We start from the raw sequence: 16,481 nt of genomic DNA, 5'->3' as shown, positions 1-16,481 counted from the left end.
CCATCTGCTTGTGCTTAGCTGTGAGCCACAGTTTGTGTAGTCGGAGCAGAGTTGGTTTGTTTTCTGGGCTCTTATTGTTGGCCAGTGTCAACATCAAAACTTGGAGAAGAGGGACCATCAACTGTTGGCCTATGCACCTTTGGAACTTGGTATGTGAGCTGTTGTGAGCAAGCTCTACCCAGCACTGAGATGAATGCATTGAAGCAGGTTATTACAGAAATAAATACTAAAAAAGGGAGTGTTTTAATGGCAATATAATCTGCATTTATTTAAGCACTCTGCCACTTTTTTTTAAGCCCATTTAAAGATACACCTGTGAGTGGAGGGGGGAAAACATCTTCCTTCCTTTCTTTCAGGCCTTCCTCACATTACGATATAGTCACTGTTGAGCCCGTTTATGAGAACGGTGCCACTTGTTCCCAAAAAGCTTTGGTGTCCGCTCAGTCTTCACAAGCCAGAAAGCTAAGCAGTGTTGTGACGGCTGAGGAACGTGGTAGGTAGAAAGATTGTATGCATAGATGTACATTTTTAGAAAGAAGAACAATTTAATTATTCTGTTGAAAAATCTACGATAGCATATTCTGGCTCTGTAGGATGGGAAGCTGCCTATTTGTTCTTTATTATTTTCACTAGTACTAGCTTTTCACGAATTTTGAAGCCAGTATGAGCTTGTAGATGCTGAATTAAGGATTATTGGTTCTCTTGTTGCAGTGACAGGCCATTTACTCCGTTGTGATGTTATTGTTGATATGATAGTATTGAAATTATCTCCCAAACTCGAGAACTCTGTGGAGGATTCTCGCCTGGAGTTGGCTGTGAGTGCTCTGGACATCAGAGGTATTACTTGTGAGATAAGCTCTCCTGCTATAATTCCAAAGTTGTAACTCTTCCTGAGAAAGAGATGCTTCTTGTCTTCATATTTAAAGGGAAAGGTTTTACTATGTCAGCTAGCAAGAATCCAGGAGTTTTAGTCTCTGTGCGAATTCTCCTTTCTGTAGATGATTATCAGATTCCTGTAATTTGTAAAGTGACCTTTTTGCAGAATTATAACTTCCCCTTGAACATTATGAGCTTGAACTTTGCAGCCAAGTTATTGCACCTGGTGGGTCTGACCTTCTTCCAGTGGCCTGTAGGTGAGGACAGCCACTGAGAGAGCAGTGCAGTTGGGACAGAGCAATCTTGTCTTTGTTCATGAGAGTATCCTTCAAAATAGAGTTCCAGCTAGATCTTATGTCCCGATACTTGGCCGTCCTCTTTCCCAAGTATGACCAACCTGATTTGTAGTAAAAGAGACTGTAAAGGCAAACAGGAAACTTTGGGGTCCGATTCTGAGCTTCTCTGAATGCTTTAACATCTCAGAGTAGTTACTTGGGCTCTCTGAGGATGTCCATATTCTCTTTTAATAAAATGAAAATTGTGAAAGAATTCCTATACAAGAACAAAGCTGTTCACATACCAGCTGCATCTGGTCTTCCCAATTGCACTATCTATGTTGTGGAAGCTGGATTTTCAGGTAATAAAATGAAAGCTTGATTGTAAAACTCAAATTTCTTTTTTTTTTTTTTTGATCAGGAACATACTTCTCCTTTAAAATATAATTGCATCCACTATGTTGGCAGTGGGCATCTAAATCTTAAGGCAAAAGCAGACTGCATCTTTTCAAGTGCATTGATTTGAAAATTGAAGTTGACTTTTCTCTGATGGGCTGCTCTCTAAATCAGAGTAATTGACTAAACTAAAGATTAACAACAGATAATGGGCCTCGGAGCTTGGAAAGCATGTGTCATGATTGCCTTCGTGCCACTTTTGTGCTGCTTGCTGAACTATTTTTGTTGGAGAGTGTTTGGATTAAAGAATTAGTTTTTACATGATACTGGATACTTTGGAGGATGAATAATGAGAGCCTTTCTGCTTCAGTCACTAATTCCTATCCAGAAAAGTTTCACAGTGACCATAAGTGCTGGCTGCCTCATGGCTGTTCTCCATTCTGCACTGAAATCTGTTTATTGGCAGCAGAAAGATGTCTCCGTTACAGAAATTAGCATCACTGGCACCTTCATTGCTTTAGGACAAAATGTGATGCAAGCTTCAGGTTTCCAAGCCAATTTAGGAGTGCTTCTGTTATTAATCTGCAGATCAATAACTTTTGGTAATAGAGTTGTGCTTCTTAATGAAAAATGCGTTACCACCATTAGTTGCTGTTGATGGTTCTCGGGAGCAAACCACGTGTTTCATTTCAGGTCTCACTGTCTACCCAGGAGACAGGTGGATACTGGAAGTGAAGCGAGAGTGTGTGATCGCTGTAGAAGTTTATGACACAGACAGCACTGAAGTGTATTTATCTGGTGTGAATATGTGTTTAGTTAACAACGAGCAGCTGCCAAAGGGAGTGCCATGATGAATTGTGTTACAGATATTCAGCACTAATAAGGAAATGAGAGAGAGCGAGAAGGAAATTAACCCTTGCTGTGTTGTTATCTTAGTCTCTCCCTCAGTCTCTCTCTCTCACACATTTCTATTCACATTTCATCCATACCAATCTTCTTACTGTGTTACAAACCTCTACAGAAATGCTCAGTTCTGTGAGTGTTTGTGGAAGGTGCATCGGGATTTCCTTGGAAGGGGACACAGTTTGCACTGATCTCTGTCAATTTGCAGAACCTGAGAATAACCATTTTTCTAAGGAGTATTTTGAAGAGCTCCTGTCTTCTCATAATGGATCTTACCATATAGTTCAGGTCCTGAACTGATTTCTGCTCTTCTACAGGTAAGAGGCAAAGGTGGTAGTAATTTTCTTCAGGTTTTTTTTTTTCCTAGTCCCTCAGGTCATATAATAATACTCTTGTTCACACCTGTGTGAAAGGAACTGCTCCGTGGTTCAAGTTATGCCATATTTCTCCTGCAAGAGCAACTTACTCTCTACAAGGTTTTCACAGACAATGCCTTCTGCAGTTTCTGCAGTTGTGAGCAGTCCAAGAGGCAAATTGGACTCCCTCAGAAATGTGAGAAACCAGGCATTTTGATAGAAAGGCTGGGAAAAATTGAATTACAGCAGCGACTCTTGGTGTCGGAGCAGCAGCAGCTCTTATCTGAGCTTCATGCAGCATGGCTGCTTCTTACCTAGACCGTGTGCAGGTCCATGGCACACTTCCTCTTTGCCAAGTGGTGTTCTTGCAAACAATTTCCAGACAAAGTTTTGGAGTGAGTGTGTTCCGGGGACCATTCTCCATAGGTCAATTAGATGTAGTTTTGAAGCTGGTGAGTTTCAAAGCAAGTTACTCCATGCCAACTGGCCTCAGCATCTGGGAATGTAAATGAAATGTGTTCAGGAACTAATATAAATGTAGCCACAGACTCCTGTCTCTTAATTTTATACAGAGCAAAATATTTTGGAGGCAATCCAGCATGTTATAGTGACATTTTAATTACCTCAAAAAAGAAGCAGTTGATTTCAGATACGTGTTTTTTACGCTTATGTCCTAAGCAATTAGTACAAATCTTCGCAGGATTTCAGACCTGTTCAAGCTGTATAAAGTGTCTAGTTCTGTTACCTGCCATTTGCTAACGGTTAAAACCGCAAGCTTTCTCCTTTTGATGGTAAGCTACTTTGCTTGAAAGATTGCTTCCTTTTTTCCCCTTGTTTGTAGGATGGCTCTGAGGCTTACTTCCCCATACCAGTCAGCCACGAGCAGGAAGTGAAGATTTACCTTCCCATTAAGCTGCCACCATCTTTCCTTGCATTTCCACACCATCCCATGGAAGTCTTGTATCGATACAAACTTCAGGTGAAGTAGACTATGGATAGGAAAATCTTGAAGGCCTTCTTGGTGTGAGAGCCTCTTCCAGAAGAAAAGTGAGTTAAAAAAGTCTACCAATAGAGGCTCACTGAGAATCCTGAGCACTGAATGGGCCAAAACACTCTCATTTTCCTTCTTTAGCCTTGTAACAGTTCTCCTACACTTCTCTCTGTTCAGCTCCCTCCAGCAAACCCCATTTTTTGTTGATAAAGTCATGTACTCTTTTCCTTTCTCCAGAGATGCCAAGCTCCTATCTTCAAGTGTTCTTTCCCCCCGCCATGCTTTTCCTCTATCTTCCTCTCTCATGTCTTTTTGTTGTCTTGTTCTTTGGTCACATGCCTGTGTTCCCGGGTCATTTGCTGTTCACTTGGGTGTGCGTCATTAAAGTTCACTGGATTTTTGACCTGTTGACAGTGTTGTGTAAGCGTAAGAAGAGGCATCAGAGATGCACTTTCTCCCTGTTCTTTCACGGGCTTTGGTCCTTAGTTACCTGGGGTAAATTGTCTGCGTGTGTCTTGGCTGGAAAAATGGAGTTTATTTGGTTTTACTTGAGTTGTAAAATAAGTCTGTGTGTTTTTCATTTTACTTCTGACATCCATTGTGAGATGTAATAGAAGCTTGAAAAGTATTTTGAGATCCTCAGATGAAAAAGTTATAGGAGTGCTGCTGCTGGTTTTGGTTGGGTTTTTGGGTTTTTTTATACTGTTACTCCATAGCTAAGCTAGTACTGCTTGCTTTGTTACAGGAAATAGTCCTGTGGTGAATTGTGTGGGCTGAGCCCAGTGAAGCTTTTCTTATGTCAAATCAATGTAGTTGCCTACCAACGATCAACGTAGTTGATTTGAGCAATGGCTTTTGGGCTTTTGAGTAGAATGCCTCCTTTCTGTAAATTTAACTTCTCTGCAATAGGGACACAAATGTGTATTTTCTTCAGTTACTATGTCTTTGCCTCTTTGCTTTCATTATAGGTCATCCCTTTGCAGCCTGCATTTTTAAGCCTGGAAACTGATGATCTCTGGGATTCCTGGGACCAGTTACAGCCTACCTGCGTGTGTCTGACATGCGTGAGTTGGAGGTGGATCTCACTGATGAGATGATGCAGTCTTAGGGAAGCTCAAATGTTTCTAAAACTTAATGTAGTAGGATATATTGATACCCCCGGGATCAATCCAGGCGGGGGGATGAAGGGATGGAGAGCAGCCCTGCCGAGAAGGACTTGCGGGTACTGCTGGATGAAAAGCTGGACATGAGCCAGCAATGTGCGCTCGCAGCCCAAAGGCCAACCCTATCCTGGCTGCATCACCAGCAGCGTGGCCAGCAGGGCGAGGGAGGGGGTTCTGCCCCTCTGCTCTGGTGAGACCCCCCTGCAGTACCGCGTCCAGCTCTGGGGCCCTCAGCACAGGACAGACATGGACCTGCTGGAGCGGGGCCAGAGGAGGCCACAAAAACGATCAGGGGGATGGAACAGCTCTGCTATGGAGAAAGGCTGAGAGAGTTGGGGTTGTTCAGCCTGGAGAAGAGCAGGCTTTGGGGAGACCTTATTGCGGCCTTTCAGTACTTAAAGGGGGCTTATAGGAAAGATGGCGGCAAACTTTTTAGCAGGGCCTGTTGCGACAGGACAAGGGGGAATGGTTTTAAACTAAAAGAGGGGAGATTTAGACTAGATCTAAGGAAGAAATGTTTTACGCTGAGGGTGGTGAGACACTGGCACAGGTTGCCCAGAGAGGTGGTGGGTGCCCCATCCCTGGGAACATCCAAGGGGCTCTGAGCAACCTGATCTGGTTGAAGATGTCCCTGCCCACGGCAGGGGTGTTGGACTAGATGACCTTTAAAGGTCCTTTCCAACCCAAACTATTCTATGATTCTATATTTCTCTGCCCACAGAGAAGAGGCAACACCAAGATAGGTCTTAGGATTAAGTATCCAGAGCAGGGCATGGATACAGAGCTCTCAGGGAAGAATGTATGAAGCACTCTCTTCCTTTCTCCTCTCTCCTTCTCTTTTTAATCTAGCTTGAGATTGGCAAGTTTCTTGTCATTACCGTTCGAGTCCTGGGCTTTCAGCAACTTCCCTTGCGGAGTAAATACTTCAAGTACATGAAGCTGAAGCTGCAAGCAGCATCTCCTATTGTTACACTTGTGTGAGTGTTACAGTTGGCAGGTTGGAGCACTCTTAAGTACTAACTGATAACGTACACCTTGTATTGAAAAAAACAGAACTGATAATTACAGAAGAAAACCTATTTACACCCCCCCTTGCTATTCGCTGGCTCACTGTGTAAATGTTGGTAGAGTGCAAGAGAGGTGCCAGGACTGTAATTGCCAGCTTTAGTGGTGAATTCTTAGGATAATCTCCACTTACCCTTCTGTAAAATGTTAATGAATTTCTAGATAACTTTTTTCGCAGGCTGTGGCAATTAACTTGTATTTGTAAAGCTCTCTGAGATTCCTCGTCGCAGGAATGTTTTTTCATCTCCCACTGCCTATGTTTCTGTGTTACCACATGGGCATATGAAACACATCTGAAACAGTGATATATCTCTGCATTAATTCAGACCTGGTAGCTCAGTCCATAATTTTCTTTTGACAGAGGAATTGATTCCCTCACACTTACTGTATTTATTAGATGGTGCTTTGCCACTCGGAGCTCTATGCGTCCTCTGTCTAGGACTGTGGATATCTCAAAGTTCAAGCCTCAATAGTATAGTCATCACAACTATTAGACAGTTCCTGCCTGAGTTCTCTCTTAGTTATCATACAGGAAATGAACAGTGAAGTCATGGTAAGGTGTCTTCACAGGCAAATGGAAGAAGTGGGAGAATATTCTGAATTGTACGTACTTCGAGCTGTTGCTGTCGCCCAGACAACTGGTAGCTTCAGCCTGGGACAGGTGATGGGAAGAAGATTTACTTCTGCTCCTCAGAAAGTCGAGTGAAGAGTGCAGAGTTTTTAAATCTGCTCACCTTTGAGTGTTTCTGACCGACCGTGGAATCCTTTTTTTCAAAGGTCTTTAAGAAAGAAAAAAAAAAATCCCACTTATGATGATATTCTGAAGCCTCGATGTTTTATGTCTCTAAATTAATATAAAAAAGGGTCCTATAAATAATTCTTGTCAGAGACCATTGATACCATTTCTGTATTTTGGCAAAGTATCCATTGTTTTCTGCTAGGCCTTTCATTCAGAAGGCAGAATCACTTCCCTCACTAGAAATCTCTGTACTCTGTAATAAATCTGTGCCAAGATCTCCTTAGACAGGCTTATGTGATTCAACACTAACAGTCCTAGTATTCTGTCTAGTGATATTTCACAAAAAAGAAATGTGTATAACATTTTACAGCAGAATATTTTCACTTCTACCAGGTCTTTCCTCCATTTAAACTGATTCCAAAGAAAATCACTCTTATTCCATGCAACATGCTGTAAGTGAGCATTATTTCTTCTGAACCAATTAGAATTTTTCACTCCTCTTCACCTGTTGCTTCCTTTCCCCCTCAGTATTGGTATATTTCAGAAGAGGTGTGCAACAGGCAACTGGAGACGTTAATTCCCTAAACCCCAGGGTTTAGATTCGCTAATATATATATGTTTGTTTTCCTCAATGAACAGCTTGTGTTTTATTTAAATATACTTCAGGTGATGTCAGAAAGCGGCACCAGCCGCAGTCCATCATCCGCTTCTCTGTCACTGACTGCTCCACTGCTGAGGCTAACCGACTTGGCCAAGTAACGGCAAGGACAGTCGGAACAGCCGTGGTACAAGGTGCTATCCAGGTGGTTAGCGAAGACGCAGGAAAAGTTACTGTTTTTTCACAGGTATCTTTCCATTATATTCTTTTCTGTCTCATCCTTTCCCTTCTCCTTGGAAAGAATGTTAATGGTTTGTCTTGGTTGCCTTGACCTTGAAAAGCTGGCCTTGGAAAAAAACCCCATTAGTGGCATATTTGATCTCATATTATACTGTGAGAGCTAAGGGGAAGAGGTAACTGTAAAACTGCTGTTTCAGTTTAACTTGTTTCCCTGTTGTAAACAAGAGATGAGGCCGTTACAACTTGGGTGGGAAGCTGCTATTTCTCCACGTGTTTTTCTTTTTTCTTGCTTTCTAGTGCCCCCAGGGGGTTATTGTTAAAGGCAATATTCAGTCCATGAGAGAAGTCAACTGGAATCAAAGAGCTTTAAAAGAAATTTAAATGTCTTAGTTTTGTCAGCAATTGCCTACAGGTGACAGTTTGGAAATGGTAAGCCAGCGTGGCAATATAACCACCTACTCGGTGGCTCCTGGAGGTGTGGTAGCTAAACCTTGCCCGCTTGGCAAAAAACAGCTGAGCCCTTAACCGGGATATGGACCTTTTGTTTCAGAAGTAGAGCTATAGATCACTTCAGGCTGTTTAGTTTACTCAGATGTCTCAGAGCAAATCCTGGGAAGTGCTGGGTCATGCTCGTTAGGGAGGTAGGTGTATTTCAAGTGGAAGAAACTTGCAGGCAGTATGCATGGACGGATGCATCCAAAAAGCTGCTTTCCAGGCGTACGGGTTGGGCATACCTGCGTAAAGAGGTTTACACCTCCTTTTGTTCGTGTCTGTTTTTTCTGTTGACCAATAACAGGTTTTCTTTCGCTCCTGACTTAACAGCTGTCATTAATCCAGATTTTTAAAAAAATTCTCTATGTAGTAGTTTCTTTTTGTTCTGCCTGTAGATATTTGATAAGCTGCTGCCATTCTCTCCCATGTTTTCCACTGAACAAATTTTGACATCCACGAGTTCTCAACTGAAGCTGTACACAAACAGGTAGACAAAGTAAGGAAAATCCAGTATGCAGAGACAGTTTACGATGTGTTTCTCTCCTATTAGTGCATGAAGCTGTCTGTCAGCTTATTTTTCCCATCCTAAGATACCCAGCCTTGTGGACTTACTGATGCATGACTGAGAATTTGAGGCATGCTCAGTTTCAAATTTCTGTCTAAAACGGGTGTATTAAGCGTAGTTCAACACAGAGCACAAAATGGTAGTCAAATTTTGAAGGGATAGCTCTGTACTGGCGAAACTTTCAGTGCTGAGCATTGACAGACGGAGCAACATGATTAATCTGAGAAAATGAACTCCTCTAGACCTACAAAAGCAGATCTCGTGCATATATGTAGGTCTTGGACAGTGTCTGCTTATATAATTCTTTTTGGCTGATAGGTTTACACTGTGCATTTCTGGGGAATCGCCTGGGTTACTCCACAGCCTGCAAATGTGTATTGGAGTGACTGCTGAGCGGGGCTGCATCTGCCCGTTACATGCAATTTAACAAATCCATTCAAGAAAATGTGCCTTCATGGTGCTCAGGCTGTCGGCAGGAGGCTGAAGCCATAGACTTAGTGCCATACCCTGATGTCCTGCTACCATTGAACCTGTGAGTCGGTAGTTCAGTGTGATATTGAACTAGTAGGACTTCAAGAGCAGCATCCTGAATACGTGGTTGATTATCAGGGAGAAAAAGCATTAGCTGCTGATGTTTCTTGTTGCTTTATTGGCCGCCACTTCGAGTGAAACAAACTGCCAGACTATCAAAGTCTAACAGACCTCTTTCACTTTTGTTCTTCACTAAGGGAAGGGGCTGCATCTGTGAGCTTTCAAGTCTTGCAGTGTTACCCCTTGTAGTGTTCCTCTTCTGTCCTTGAGGAACATGATCAAGGTCTCCTGAGAGCTGGAGCCATCACAGGCATTGCGGTGTTGGAAGTGACTTCTCAAGAAATCTTTGGAGTCAGACAGACAATCATAATGGAGCAGTCTGCTGAAAGAATGCTTTGGTTTGAATGTTAGTAAGTATTGTAGGGTTTAAAATAGTTTGTAGTAGCCTAACCTGTTTTGTTATCACAGAGCATGATGGTTTTGAGACAGTGATCATCAAATGTGGTCAGAGTAATTCAGAAAATACATTTTTTGGGCTCTTGAGTACAAGAAAGAGATTAGGAAACTGGAGAGAGTCCGGCAGAGACCCACAAAGAAGTGTCTGGAGCACAAGATGTATTAGGAGAGGCTCAGGGCTTTGGGTTTGTTTAGCCTGGGAGAAGGGAAAGGGGTTTCTAGTTGCACTGAGAAGTAGAGAAGGTGAAATTACACTCCTCTTGGAGGTGCAAAGTGAAAGGACAAGAAGTGATTGTGACAAATTGCAGCAATGAAATTTTAAAATGGAGAGTAGGCCAAAAACAATTCACCCTGAAGTTGGGGTAAGCACTGGAACTTCATCCTTGGAAGTTTTCAAAACTCAGATGGGCAAGATCCCAGGAAATCTGATCCAAGTTTGAAGTTAGCCATGCTTTGAACCTAGGGACCCACAGAGATATTTTCAACCTGTTTTTTCCATAATTCTATGCTTATTATTTCTTCTTGATCAGTGTAGTCATGGGATGCTTGTCCGTCTGCGTTGTCTGATTCAGTAATCTGAAGTGATGATGGAGATTTTTGTCTACCTAGCAAAAATGACCTTGGTTTTATCCAGATTTTAAAATACTCAGAAGCTGACTGTTCTCCCCCAGACTACATTGTTGAGCTGGAAAGAGCAGAAAAACAAGGAGACAGGATTCTGGTGTCAGGAATCACAACTGGTGCAGCAGTCATAAAAGTTCGGATACAAGAATCAACCTACAAGGTGAATAATTACTGCAAAGATCCATCTTTATATAAAGATTGCCTTAATAGCTGTTTTAGGTAAACTGCATTTTTAGCTACATGCATGTAAAATATGCGCTTTTTTGTGGCACTTAATCTTTTGTGGCTTTGCCTTTCAGGGCAAGCATTCTGATTCTTTTCAGCAAAAGAACACATATCAATTCCTAAAGTTCAGATATCCATTTTTTAGTAAGTGAAATTTAAGAATATACTTAAGTCATATATATTCACAGTTTTCCGTCCTGCTGTGTTACGGGCACAGCTAAGATTACCACAAGTAACAGATAAGAGAAAAAAAATCTCTGTATTACCACGTTTAGCAATGTTGTTTGGAATATCAGTTTTGCTGTTTTGCCCCACTAAATATTGAGAATATGATGAGTGGGTTTTTTTCTTGTTGGTTATCTTTCACATAGCAATAGAACAATAAAAATAAGTGTGTCATGGAAGAAATTCCAGACTGGTGAGGGAACTTAGGACAAATGTACAGTATTGAGCAGGTAGACATGTGGAGAAAGCTGTTGCTGGCCCTCACCTTCCCTTGGCAGCCCCTTCACAGCCCCACCAACACCAGGGCTCTGTGCTTGCATAACTCGCACCTACCTCCTCACCGTAGCCGATGCTCAGCTCCAAAACGGACACCCCCAACTTAGGGCTTCCACATGGAAGTGGCCAGGACTGAAAGCTGTTGGTGGCCCTCACCTTCCCTTGGCAGCCCCTTCACCAACACGGGGCTCTGCGCTTCCTCTGCCACCTAACGATCCCCTCACTCTCTCACTCTAGCCAGAGCCCAGCTCCAAAAGAGAAACCCTCTGGAGAGGGCTCCCATAGAAAAGGTGCCAGGACTGAAAGGCATTTGTAGCTCTCAATTTTCCTTGGAAGCCCCTTCACAGCTCCAGCAACACAGAGGCTCTACGCTTGCTTTACCACCTCAGGCTCGCCAGTGCCCAGCGACAAAACGGACACTTACTACCCATAGGGCTACACGCAGAAGTGGCCAGGACTGAAAGCTGTTGGCATCCGTCACCTTCCCTTGGCAGCCCTTTCACAACCCCACCAACACCCGGGCTCTGCGCTTTCCCTGCCACCTAACGATCCCCCTCACTTACTCCCTCACTCTTGCCAGGTGACAGTTCCAAAGAGGACCCTCCAGTGAGGCCTCCCACACAGAGGGTGTCAGGACAGAAAAGTGTTTGTAGCTCTCAGTTTTCCTGGGCAGCCCCTTCACAGCCCTACCAACGCTGGGACTCTGTGATTGTTCTAACACCTAATCCTCAACCTTAGCAATACTGGTAGCCTCCACACGAACCCGCGGCTCTGGCCACCTACACAACCTAAACCTCCTACAATGTTAAAAATCATTCTTCCAACAATCATACTCCTCCCCACAACCCTTTTATCACCTAAAAAGTTCCTATGAACTAACACCACCACACATAGCCTCCTAATCGGTACCCTCAGTCTGCAATGACTGCTCCCAACATACTATCCCCATAAAAACCTGGCCCAGTGAACCAGCATCGACCAAATCTCTTCCCCCTTACTGGTACTATCCTGCTGACTATTACCGCTCATAATCATAGCAAGCCAAAACCACCTCCAACATGAACCACTAACACAAAAACGAATCTTCATGGCAACCCCGATTTCGATCCAACCCTTCATTATCGTAGCCTTCTCAACCGCAGAGCTAATACTACTCTACATTTCGTTTGAAGCAACCCTAATTCCCATCCTGATCCTAATCACATGATGAGGAAACCAACCGGAATGCCTAAGCACCGGTATCTACCTGCTATTCTATACCCTCATCTGTTTCCTACCGTTACTAGTCACAATCCTACACTTACTTACACACAAAAATCGGCACTCTTCATCTCACAATATTAGCAGAGGCCCAGTGTTGGTGGGGGGTGAAGAGGCTGCCAAGGAAGGGTGAGGGCCAGCAACAGCTCTCAGTCCTGGCCACTTCGGTGTGGCAGCCTGTGCTGACAGCTGTCCCTTTGGTTCCTGGGTTCTGGCTAGGTTGAGGATTGAGCCACATTCGTATGGGGATAGTTTTTCTGAGTCTGGGTTTATTTGGACAAGTCGGAAGTTTAATGTAGTTAGGATAATGCTGAGAGTGAGGGATAGGGCGAGTATAAATGTGATTATGTTAATTGCTCTTTTCTGGGGTTACACCAGATTTTAGAGATTGGAAGTCAATTGTAATTAGTATATTAGAAGAGCAGGATCCCCATCAGTAGATGGTTATGTAGAGGAATAATCAGATAACACCTACAAAATGTCAATATCAGGCTGCTGCTTTGAATCCAAAGTGGTGGTTTAATGTGAAGTGGAATTTGATTAGGCATAAGAGGCAAACCGACAGGAAGGAAGATCTGATGATTATATGGAGTCTGTGGAATCCTGTAGTGACAAAAAAGGCTGAGCAGTAAATGCTGTCGGCGATTGAAAAAACGGTCCTTCATGGTATTCTATTGCTTGGAGTGCAATGAAGTAGAATCCTAGTAGAATCGTTAGGGTTAGTGCATGGATTGCTTCTTTTCAGTTACCTTCTGTGGTGTGCTCGTATTACGGTACCTGAGGCTAGGAGGATAGCTGTGTTTATTAAGAGTACTTCTAGGGAATTAAGGGGTTTGATTCCTATCCGCCTAGTTCTGGGGTGGGGACTAAGCTAGAGTGAAAGAATGCTCTGAAGAATGCCTCGGATATAATGAAGAGGATTATTCCATATAGTAAGCCTTTTTGGACTGTGGGCATGTGGTAGCCCTGGAATGTGCTTTCTTGTAGGATGTCTCATTGTAGTATGACTAGGAGCATGGAGAGTAAGCCTAGGCTTAGAAGTGGTGAGGAGTTATAGTGGAACCACGTGATCAGTCCTGAAGTAGTGAGTAAGGCAGCAGCTGCCCCGAAGATAGGTCAGGGGCTTGGGTCTACTCTGTGGTAAGAGTGTGCTTGGTGAGCCATTAGACTTTTTCTTCTAAGTATAGGCTTAGGAGAAGGATGAAGACATAAGCTTCGACTATGGCTACTGCTACTAGTAGAATTAGGATTGGTGTGGTGTCGTCGTTTAACCCCTGCCAGCAACTAAACACCACACAGCTGCTTGCTCACTCCCCGCCTCTGGTGGGATGGGGGAGAGAATCAGAAGAGGAAAAGTGAGAAAACTCATGGGTTGAGATACGAACAGTTAATAATTTAAATAAAGTAAAGTAAAATAGTAGTAATAATAATGACAATAATAAAAGAATATACAAAGCAAGTGATGCACGATGCAGTTGCTCACCACTGCCAATTGATGCCCAGCCAGTCCCCAAGCAGCAGTCACTGTCCGCTGGCCAACTCCCCCCATTTTATATGCTGAGCATGACATCATATGGTATGGAATACCCTGTTGGCCAGTTTGGGTCAGCTGTCCTGGCTACGCTCCCTCCCAGCTTCTCGTGCACTTGGCAGACCATGGGAAGCTGAAAAGTCCTTGACGAGTGTAAACACTACTTAGCAACAACTCAAAAATCAGTGTGTTATCAACATTATTCTCATACTACATCCAAAACACAGCACTATACCAGCTACTAGGATGAAAATTAACTCTATCCCAGCCGAAACCAGGACACGTGTTTAGGATGGATACTGTGGGAAGTAGAGCAGTGGTAGCTGTGGAGATAAGCTGGGTGAGTAGATGTCCTGCTGTGAGATTTGCTGTGAGGTGGACTCCTAGGGCTAATGGGCGGATAAGCAGGCTAGTGGTTTCGATTAGAATTACCGCTGGGATTAGTGGTGTGGGGATTCCTTCAGGTGGGAGGTGTCCTAGGGAGGCTGAGCGCTGGTTTCGTAGATCTGTGAGGAGGGAAGCTAGTCATAGTGGGCAAGCCAGTGCTATGTTTATTGATAGTTGGGTGGTTGGGGTGAGTGTATATGGTAGTAAGCCTAGGGGGTTGATTATAAATAGGAGTACTATTGATGATGTTAGGGTTAGGGCTCATTTGTGGCCTCCTTTGTTTAGTGGGATCTTTAGTTGTTTTGTGATTAAGTGGAAGAATCACAGTTGGAGGGTAGGGAGGTGGTTAGTGATTCATCGGGTATCGGGTGTGGGGAGTGGTAGAGCAGGGAATGATATTGAGAGTGGAATCAGCTGGATTCCTAGAAGGCATGGGCTTGTGAATTGGTCGAAGAAGCTTAGGTTCATTGTCAGGTTCGGGGGGTAGCTTTGGCAGTTATGTAGGTTTTATTGGAAGGGGGGTTAGTAGGGCTGAATGATAGGAGTTCAGATGGAATGATTAATGAGAAAATTAGCCATTATGTCAGTATCATGAAGAATCATGGATTTGGTTTCAGTTGTGGCATGCCATTAAAGAGGGGTAAGTGTCCCTCCCTCTCTAGTTTAAAAGGCTGGTGCTGTTACATAGCTTCTTAATGATTAGGATGTTGATAGTAGTGAGGATCAGCTCTTGAAGTGGGTAAGGGGTAGATTCAACTATGACTGGTATGTAGCTGTGGTTGGCCCCACAGATTTCTGAGCATTGGCCATAAAAGATTCCTGGTAGGAGGGTGATGAATGAAGTTTGGTTTAATCGTCCTGGGATTGCATCAGTTTTTACTCCTAGAGTGGGGACTGCTCAGGAGTGGAGGACGTTATGAGCAATAACAGTAATGTGGACAGAGGATTCTATAGGAATGACAATGCGGTGGTCAGCTTCTAGCAGCCAGAAATGCCTAATGGAAGTTCTGTGGTGGGAATTATATATGAGTCAAATGTTAGGTCTTTAAAGTCTGTGTATTTGTATGTTCGGTATCATTGATGACCGATGGCTTTTAAGGTCAGGTCAGGTTCATCAATTTCGTCTATTATATATGGGATTTGTAGAGATGGTCGGGCGAGTAGGATTAGGATGATAGTTGGTAGGATTATTCAGATTATTCTACTTCTTGCACATTGACAGTATTTGAGGACAATTTTTCTGTTAGTATAAGTGTTAGAAGATAAAGGACCAAGCTGCAGATTGCTAGTGCAACTATTAAGGCATCGTGGTGAAATTCAACAAGTTCTTCTATGATGGGGATCAAGCATCTCGAAATCCAAATTGTGAATGATTGGCCATGTGAGATGTACAGGGTTTTCACCTGTGATTAGTCTTGACAAGGCTATGTAATTGTTGTACTAACGTCTCATAAGAAGGAAGCCTGAGCGGTTTAATGCAGTTGGCTTGAAACCGGCGTATGAGGGTTCGCTGCCTTCCTTTCTCGTACTTGAACGAAGGCTGGTTCTTCGAAGGTGCTATGGGGGTGGGCAGCCGTGGAGTCATTCAGTGTTGGTGGTGGTTAGTTCTGGTTGAAAGGCTTTTCGTTTTGATGAGAAAGCTTCTCAGATGGTGAATATTAGTATGACTATGGCTGTTATTGAAATTAATAAGCTGATAGAGGATATAGTGTTTCATAGAGTGTAGGCATCTGGGTAGTCTGAGTATCGTGGTATACCGGCTAAGCCTAGGAAGTGTTGTGGGAAGAAGGTTAGGTTCACGCCTGTGAATATGACCCCAAAGTGGGCCTTGGCTCATGTAGGGTTCTAGCCCTAGAACTCTCAAACATAGCACATACCCTAACCCAACCAAAACAAAACACCTACCTTCTCCTTCACAGTAGGATACTTCAACCCTTTAACACATCGCCTTAGCTCTACAAACCTGTGGACGAAAAATCGCCTCACACTCTATCCTGATACAAAAAAATAGTCCCTACACTACGCTGTGAATACAACCCTACACTACACTGTGAATACAACCCTACACTACGCTGTGAATACAGCCCTAGCCTTTTTGTCAGTTGCCCACACATGCCGAAACGTACAACATGGCTGACTAATCCGCAACCTACACGCAAGTGGAGCCTCATTCTTCTTCATCTGAATCTACCTACACATTGGGCGAGGATTCTACTATGGCTCATACCTACACAAAGAAGCCTTGAAATACAGGAGTCATCCTCTTGCTCACGTTCATAGCAACTGCCTTCGTAGGATACGTCCTAC

The 16,481-nt window shown here is 43.4% G+C and overlaps 1 long non-coding RNA gene and 1 pseudogene across 1 annotated transcript; one reads left to right on the top strand and one right to left on the bottom strand.

The window, feature by feature from the left end:
* Positions 1-3,659: 3,659 nt before the first annotated feature.
* Positions 3,660-9,939, top strand: LOC142073555 (uncharacterized). The gene is made up of 6 exons (XR_012670421.1): positions 3,660-3,853; positions 4,766-4,861; positions 7,158-7,216; positions 7,431-7,609; positions 8,490-8,581; positions 9,388-9,939. It is a non-coding gene; the product is annotated as an uncharacterized LOC142073555 (long non-coding RNA).
* Positions 9,940-12,605: 2,666 nt separating this feature from the next.
* Positions 12,606-13,420, bottom strand: LOC142094074 (cytochrome c oxidase subunit 3-like; annotated as a pseudogene).
* Positions 13,421-16,481: the final 3,061 nt, after the last annotated feature.

This window comes from Calonectris borealis, chromosome 29, assembly GCF_964195595.1.
Source record: "Calonectris borealis chromosome 29, bCalBor7.hap1.2, whole genome shotgun sequence".
In the NCBI taxonomy this organism is placed as follows: Eukaryota; Metazoa; Chordata; class Aves; order Procellariiformes; family Procellariidae; genus Calonectris; species Calonectris borealis.
The sequence above is the reverse complement of the archived record's forward strand: the minus strand, read 5'-3'. Positions and strand labels throughout refer to the sequence as shown.